The sequence below is a fragment of the Corylus avellana genome, chromosome 8, assembly GCF_965113065.1.
Source record: "Corylus avellana chromosome 8, dhCorAvel1.hap1.2, whole genome shotgun sequence".
Lineage (NCBI taxonomy): Eukaryota > Viridiplantae > Streptophyta > Magnoliopsida > Fagales > Betulaceae > Corylus > Corylus avellana.
In genome coordinates, this window is record NC_142497.1 from 14,975,454 (window position 1) to 14,984,557 (window position 9,104).

Here is a 9,104-nt window from a genome sequence, read left to right on the forward strand (position 1 = left end):
AAAAACATTTGAATACTACAAGAAAGATTGTAGGCTATATGGTTTTTGACTAGAACTAAGAAATAAAATGAAAGGAAGAGCAAACAATTTTACTTGTTCTAAGATTGTAAAAACTTAAGTGAAAGTGAATTTAGCTAAGGCTCTATTTATAAGAGAATGAATGGTTAGGATTTATTTTTACACATTTGATCTAAGGGTTGAGATGTATTTAACCAAAAGAATGAACCTAGTCCATATTTCATACTCTATACCAAATAGTATTTTCGTCCAAAATGAGGGCAGTGTATTCCGTTCCATTTTTCAATGTCCAAACGTACTCCGATTGACATGAAATTTTGAGAGTAGATAGAGGGCTCCGAGATAAACATTTTATATTTTTGGTTCGACTTCATCGGAGTTCGTTTAAGTCTATTTTTGCCCTATACAAAGTTTCCAATTCAACTTAAGCTTTAACTATTTGCATTCCCACTTGGCCACTTGTCTTATTAAATCATTATAATCATGATATTTACTATAACCATCATTACTAGAAGACTTTAAGCTTTCAACAAAGGTGGCTAGCCTTGGTATCTTTCTTTAGCAGTTTTAATCTCATTTAGACAGTATGAAAATTAAGACACTGCTTTTTAGGCTAAAAAACTGAAAAGCTTCAAATTAATTTATGACTTCGCTAAACACCAATATAAATAATTTATTCACTAGATTGGGTTTGATTATGCCCATAAACATATTAGTGAAGCTAAATTTTTAGAATTGAAGTAATATACATAAGAGGTCAAAAATCAATGTAATATACCTTTAACACTAAATAGTTATTTAATATCATTAATCCACATATCATTGTTCTAATTTATTGATTATATTTTTAATCTATTTAATATTATTTAAATAAGAGTTTTAAAATCTAGGTCGTTACAGATTGAACAAGGAATTGTTGAGAATTTGATTTTTTAATAACAATGTGACAATAAATTAAGCACTCAATATATTTTTCAATCATAACAAATTAAACAAAGTAAGCATTTGATATAAACAAAAATCATAATGAGTCAAAATAAACTTGTCACATGAAATTATTCTCAAATTAAAAAACATCCCCAAAATTCAGTCATTAATCAATGAAGAACAATTGATAAAAATACTAGGCTTCACCCCTAGCCTTAGCTAGTGGCTTAGCTATTCATAATATTAAAATACTTAACAATGTATAAATAGAAAGACATGGAAAAGAAATAACTTTAATATTAAGAATAAATCCCTAAATACTCAACAATAGTCACATGAAGCCCTCTGCTTTGTTCTTTTCTTATCTTTTATGCGGTATGGCCTCTTCTCTCAGCCAAGACCAGTGCTGTGGCTCTTCTCCTTTTCAAAATAATAAGAATCCTTTTATAGGGGATTTGTAGTCGGTCTTGACCTTTTGTGTCGCATGCGGTGTCCTTTTAAGTCTTCTTTCTTCATCTTTGTTTTGCTAGTTCCCACCTACGCATGGCTTTGCAAATTCATGAGAAAAGTCTCATTCGGCTTTCTTTTCTTTTCTTTTCTTTTATTCCTTTTTTTTTTCCTAGAAAAGGCAATAACTTGCATTATAGAATCATTTTAAGCTCGCATTTAATAATTAAATATTATTCCACAATTAAATATAAAATGCAAGAATTAATATAAAATAAGGTAGGATAAAGCTTATTTTAACAGACACTTTAATTTAAGCTATTATCCTCCCCCCAGCCTATTGCTAGTCTCTAGCAATTCAAAACAAAGCATAAGAACAAGGACTCAAGGAAAGAAAAAGTCAAAATACTAACAACTACCAAAGAAATTTCCTGTGCCTTCAAAACTCAATGTGAAAGAAAATTTTAGCCAATGCAAACACTCTCTCAATGTCCAGATAAACATGAAATAGAATTTCTACTGGAAAGTATGTTTTGATTCAAGCCTTACCGGTGTTAACACTCAACAATGAAAATCACTCAAAAATAGGTGTAACACTCTCAAGAATATGTGAGTGGAATAATGTAAGTAAAGGCAAATATCTCACATATAAATCATATGAAAAATGCTTAATCAAGAAAGAACAAGTAGTCTCATGAAAGGATGCCAAAAATAATTTACACCACACTCATTGATTAGTCATGAACATTGGGTTAAAGAAAAGGGAAATAAATAACAAAAAAGTGATGGTAAAAGTGAGAAGTATTTCAAGATAAATGGGACTTCGGCTTCTTTTGTATGTTCAATTCACTACAAAAAAAAAAGGATTTTTTATTGACATAGGTTTACTGACGTGTGACGTTGTTTGACACGTAAGTAAACCCTCTTGACGGGGCAATCCTGACGTGTTTCAGTCGTGAAGAATGTGGGTGTCAGGAATTGGGAATTTCTAACGTGTTAGATCCAACACGTCAGAAAATACTGACGTGTTGGATTTAACACGTCAAAAATTATTCCTAACGTGTCAAAAAATGACACGTCAGAAATTCCTAACGTGTCATTTTTTGACATGTTAGGAAATTTTTTGACGTGCCAAAAATGGCGCGTCAGGAATTTTCTGATGTGTCAAAAATGACACGTCAGAATATTTCTGACGTTTCAAAAGATGACACGTTAGGAATTCCTGACGTGTCATTTTTAACACGTCAGGAATTCCTGATGTGTCATCTTTTGACACGTCAGCAAATTTGGTTAGTTTATAAATTTTTTTTTCCTCCCACCAATATTTTTTGTGAATTTTTTTCAGGACTATACCCGAATTTTGTATTACGATTAACCTGATATTCAATCTATCCATCAAATCCATGCAAATAATATACAATTTTTCCATCAAATAACATACATCATATCCATTAACATCAATCACAAACTATCCACCAAAACTAACTTCAACACACCAAAAATGGCTTAAATGTCTAATGGCCAACCACAAATAACATAATATACACCAATCACAAATTCAATTACATCAACAAAGTAACTTATACACAAGTGTGAATAGCCTCAAATTATCAACCAGACTATCGATCATTGACATCCATAGCATCCTCTCGACGATGTCCATTACCTGCAAATGATAAAACAAACAATATTCATCAATAAAACAATCACCAAACAAATAAAATCTACTAACTGCAAATGATAATACAAACAATCATTGAGCCCGAATACAAACAATCACGTCGGTAACGTGAAAGAAAAATGCCCGAATATTCACCCAACTCAGTTGTTGATTCTTCCACAGTAAATGATATAACTAAAATAGGTAAAATGTTGAAGTTAGCAGAAAATTCATATAAAAAAAAATAGAAAAAAATTAAGTCAATATATATATGCATGGTCACAGAGCAATCAATAATATATAGACATGAGAAAATGAACTTCATTTTTGCCATGGCAATTATGTGAGACATATGATCTTTTCTGTTTTTCCATTGCAATTATAGAGCTTCCATATAGGTTATTAATGTTGGGGGTTCAATGGAAGAGATGATAAACAAAAAGGAAAAGCACCCTCTCTAGAATTGAGTGCATTTATATCTATTTATATTTAGAGTTACAAAATTAAGTTTCTGAACAATTATTCTTCATGATATTGATATCCATGTATTGCTTTGTGCCATGTAGTTATATCCATTTATACGCCCATGAATAACTCTAAATAATTATCTCACCCAACACTATCTCATACTAGACCAAATTGAAGCCAACAATTTGAAATATAAATATAATGCATGTAGCATTTTGATAATCTTCCCGTAATATTTTAATTTGTTGAGGATATTAACACATAGGAGTTTATATATATTCAAATCATGTTATATTAACTACATAAAATTATGATATTCATCTACTGTGGACTTGATCGTTTCATACTCACACAATCACATACACTAGATTCTTAATATTCTACAAGGACCATAGTGGTTCATCTCATAATACAAATAAACACTTCAAATGCAAAGCTCTAACCCACATCCATCACCAAACCAACCATGATATATAAACCAAATTTAAGCAGGATTTACAACATCATTAATTATTGAGAATGACTACAACATATCCAAACTCTAAATTTAGAAGTTCATATATATATATATATATATATATAGACAGTTCTAAAACTAAATTGACTATTAACAAAAGTCACTACCTGATCCACTGTCGACCGACGATCGCACCATCGCAACGGGTGGGGAAGCTATGTCTGGTGGGGTGTTAAACCGCATCATTTCCTCGAGTTGGCGGAAACGGGCGTCAAACCTTGCCTAACGTTCAGCCTCCTGTTCAGCTACCCATCGAGCTACCCGTGCATTGTTCTCAGCCATCTGCTCCGCCACTTGCTGAGCTACCCGCGCATTGTTATCGGCCAACAACGCATCTATCTCTTCCTTGTGCTTCGCCCTCTCCGCCTCAAGCGCTCTATCATGTGTGTCTTGTGATATCGTGGAGTGCCTGGCGTTTTCTGACCGTGCCTGTGACGGTGTATAGTATGAGCGTATGGTCCCCTGCATAGACAGAATATTTGGTCCAGCCATCCGAACCCTACCAGCATACTCAGGCTTATTTCCAATTGCCTGGGCGAATGCGTCGTTTGGCACCCACCTGACCGTTCCCTCTGTGACGCTAGACGATGTTGTAGGGTCGGTGGGTATAAGCTCCTTCATCCGTTCCTGTATGTCACATTAATTATTGAGTCAGTGGGTCGCACAACTGTTAATCGCAAATAATTTATCAAATATACAAGCAAAACAACATATGAAAGGTGAGTAGCATACACATCTCTCCTTCACAATATCATTCGGATATGAACCATTCTTCTTTGTGTGTGAACGGACATAATTTTGTGCACGAGTAGGTTGATGGCCCAAACGTTCGGCCTGCAGATAAAATAGGACATACATATATTTTTAAATATATCAAATGATGACATGTACGTTCACATCTATAAGTATAGGATAAATTACACACTTACCTCCTCATGTGTCAACCTGGCATAGCTCTTTGATCCGGTGCAATGTGGTGAATCATTTAATGCTCGCAATCTCTTCATTTTTGCCGCATACTCCTACACAGTTAACACTTTTAATATGTTAATACTAACACAATTACAATTAATGGCACTACACAACACAAATAGTTTAACTCATGACCTACCCTATTCTCCTGGGTACACCATCTCTCCAATAATATATCCAAGTCGACCGAATTGTACTCGCCTAGCGTCTGTCCCCCCAGTCTTGCCCGTATAGTGTCCGGAGTATCTTCCTCGGTAATGGCACAAATTTTTTTAAGCTCGAGCCTCCAAGTCCGTAGCTTGGAGCCCATATCCCGAAATGCTTCCTCCTTGATGGCTTCCAAGTTGTACTCGGGCGGGACAAAAAAGTATGCCTGCACAAGTTCAACATTGATAAATTAAAAAAACCTAAAATATGTGTATATGCATATAGATATAAACACACATATATATTTGCAACTTAGAGCATATATATACATATATACATTATGAGTGTTTGACATATTATTAAAAAACATACCATCAAGGCGTCCCAAATATCCTCCTTGGCACGGTCCGGCACCTTCGTCCAATTGTCCAGTATTCGGACAAAATTTCCGCTCCTTACTATGTCTCCGGTCATCCGTCTAAATCTCACGGCGCTAAATCCAACTGGCTGGAATGATGCATTGTACTCCAGTATGATCCGTTTGCCGAGGGGGACTCCCGGCCGCCTGTGCGAGTCAAGAATGGTAAACACCTCAATAATGGTGTTTCCTTCAGAATCGGTACCTAACAAATTAAAAATTAGAAAGGTAAGTTATTTCGAATTTAATACTAGCTAACAAGTTAATTAAAACCTAATATGTACGACATTAGAGCATATACACTTACTTATGGTCCGGACCTGCCGAGGGCCTAACCGGTCATCGGGAGTAGGGTCGGTGGGCTGCGGGTCATCTGTGGCCTGTGCCTCACCAACCATGTCTTCTTGGGCCTCTGTCTCACTGTCCTCCATACCTACTTTGTATTTTTTTTTTGAATGTTTAGAATTCTATGAGGTTGTAGTTGTAGTTAAATATAATTGAAATTGCACCAATATAGTTAGAAACTTTCAAACTTTTGAATCTTTAAAAAAATAGGCGGGCGTACCTGCGCTATGCTGGGTGTCTAGCCACTCGACATCGCCCTCAAAACACTGTCGTAACTCGCTGTACGGGTACGAACCAATCCGATACCCCATCTGGGCCATGCTTGCCCGACTGTATGGAGCATGGACAGGGGTCTCCCCTTCCATAGTACCTGGAAGGACTGGTCGATATCCTTCCTGCATCTCTAGAAGCTGAGCAACGTCTTATTGCTCGCTGTCATCAAGTTGGCCTGCCGGAGACCCATGCGACATAGACTGCCGCACTACGGACAAGCCCCTGCGTGCTCTCTTCTTCCCCCTAGTACTCATGGTACCCTGTGAAAAACACCACAAACCCAATTAATTTCGTATACGATGTATGAAATATTCACTACCTTAAATATGCATGACTCATAATGCTACATGAGATATATATCAGATTTTAGGAAATGCACAGCTTAATTAAGTGTGTTGATGTAATGTGCATGTAGTGAACAACTACCAATCTAAACATAAATATAAAATTAATCATATTAATATATATACATACACTTCGGTTGGATCTAAATCGTGTCTGACGTATTCGATATGATCTTGTATATCGTGATCAAAATTTTTGGGCAATATGAGAGGCTCACACTCGTGGTAATTGGCACATGAATCTTGATGTCCTTCACCCTGACCAACATCGTATATGTTTCTAGGTTTGGTCCTTACTGCACAAGCCCAATCTGGGCACCTATCATCTTGTACATAAAATACCTGGTCAACTTGTGAAGTTAGCACATACGGCTCATCAGAAACCAGTTCTCCTGTGTGGACAAGGTTTTTGAAGTTGACAAGTACTATACCATACTCATCCACCTTGTACCCCTTGTCCCTCGTGTTGTATGCCCAATCACACCTAAACATAACGTACTTAGTCCTGTCGTAATACTCAACCTCAATTATTTCCGTTAACTTCCCATAGTACGTGTCGTCATCAAGAGTCGACACACACACCCCGCTGTTCTGAGTCCTCTTTCCGGCATCAGATGCAATAGTGCGAAACAGCTTGCCGTTAACCACATATCTATTGTATTTGACTACTGCCTCCCTCGGCCCTCTACAATGCATTACCAATTTGTCACCAAGTTCCTTCCTGGATCGCTCGTCTAATCGATTGACCTGTGAATATATTACGTACAATGGAAACGCACGGTTACTAGTTTTAGTTGATTTTAAAAAACATAGCACGCAAATAACTTAGACAATTGCTTCAGGTAATCATCACATCATTCTTACGTAGTCACGGTACCACTCACAGAACAAGTCATAATGTTGGGTTTCCAACTGAGCCTCTGTTGTTCGTCCCCTATTGCATGATCACCTAAGCGTATCCATGTGCACCCTACAATTCAAAATTATGTTAATTATAATTCAATACGAGCAATATTGTCACAAGTTCATTAAGCATGCAATGTGCCAGCAAAAGAGCTCGACTTACGTCCGCAATTGATGAAACTCGTCCAAGTTGAACATAATATACCGGTGTATCTGTGTCATTGTTATTCGGTCGAGTCGGACTCGTGTTCCATTTCCCTTTGAACCATCTTGATTTATTTGTATCCTATTGTGAAAGGTTGGTGTGTTCTCTAAATATCTCGAACAAAACGTCACCAACTCAGTTGCTATGTAGCCCTCCACAATGCAGCCTTCAGGAGCTGCTTTGTTGCGTACATTAGATTTGAATACTCCAAGGCTCCTAAATATGAACCAATACATATTTTCAGTTTAGTTAGTACTTGTCATGTATTGGCACCTGAAACCAAAAAATGCAAAAATATCCGTAAACAAATTTTACCTCTCTGCCGGATACATCCATCTATACTATATTGGTCCACCGAGTCGGCATTCATGGATAAGATGCACGACCACATGAACCATACTCGTAAAAAAGCTAGGGGAAAAAACCTATTCCATCTTGCACAACATGATACAAACGTCACACTGTAGTCTGTCAATATCCTGTTCGGTCAATGTTGTTGAACATAGGCACCTGAAGAATGTGGACATCTCAACAAGAGGTCTAACCACGTTGCTTGGAAGTGATCCATGCAATGCAATAGGTAGAAGCTGCTGCATAAGTACATGACTGTCATGACTCTTTAACCCCGATATCGTACGGTCCTTAAGTCATATACAACGAGAAATGTTCGAGGCATATCCGTCGGGCACCTTACATTTCGTAGCACTTTCAAAAAATGTGTTTTATCATCCTTTGACATCGTGTGGGTAGCTTGTTGAACATAGGTCTTACCATCCTGCGGGTCCACAAATGGATGAAGTGTACGTCTCAAACCCCTTTCTTGCAAATCTAAGCGGGCGGCGAGATTGTCCTTCGTTTTCCCTGGAATGTCCAATATTGTACCAAGTATGTTGTCGATCACGTTTTTCTCTATGTGCATAACATCAAGATTATGCCTCAATAAATTATCTTTCCAATACGGCAACCTAAAGAAAATACTTTTCTTCTTCCACACTACATTAGAAGTATTCGTCTTCTGCTTCTTTCCTTTTTCTTTCTCAACCTGCCTTGCTTGACCGGCATTCTCATCCCCAAATACCATCCCTTCTAATTGGCTTATGACTTCATCTCCACTTGGCACTTCAGGGGCACATTCGAGTTCTACGTTGCCGTCAAATGTTCTTTTGTTCCGCCTCCACGGATGATCCATGGGCAAGTATCGCCTGTGCCCCATATAACACCATTTATGGCCATGTTTTAACCATTTCGACCTTGTCGAGTTCATACAGCAAGGACATGCCTTCTCACCCTTGGTAGACCATCCAGACAAATCTACGTATGCTGGGAAGTCATTAATTGTCCACATCAACTGCACTCGCATAACAAAATTATTTTTCTTTGAGACGTCATATGTGCGTACTCCTATATTTCATAGTTCTTGTAACTCCTCAATTAAGGGTTGAAGGTAGACATCTATATCC

The 9,104-nt window shown here is 37.1% G+C and overlaps 1 pseudogene; it reads right to left on the reverse strand.

Annotated features, from left to right (window-relative positions):
- Window positions 1-6,341: 6,341 nt before the first annotated feature.
- On the reverse strand, window positions 6,342-7,661 carry LOC148584158 (uncharacterized; annotated as a pseudogene).
- Between the last annotated feature and the right edge of the window lie 1,443 nt (window positions 7,662-9,104).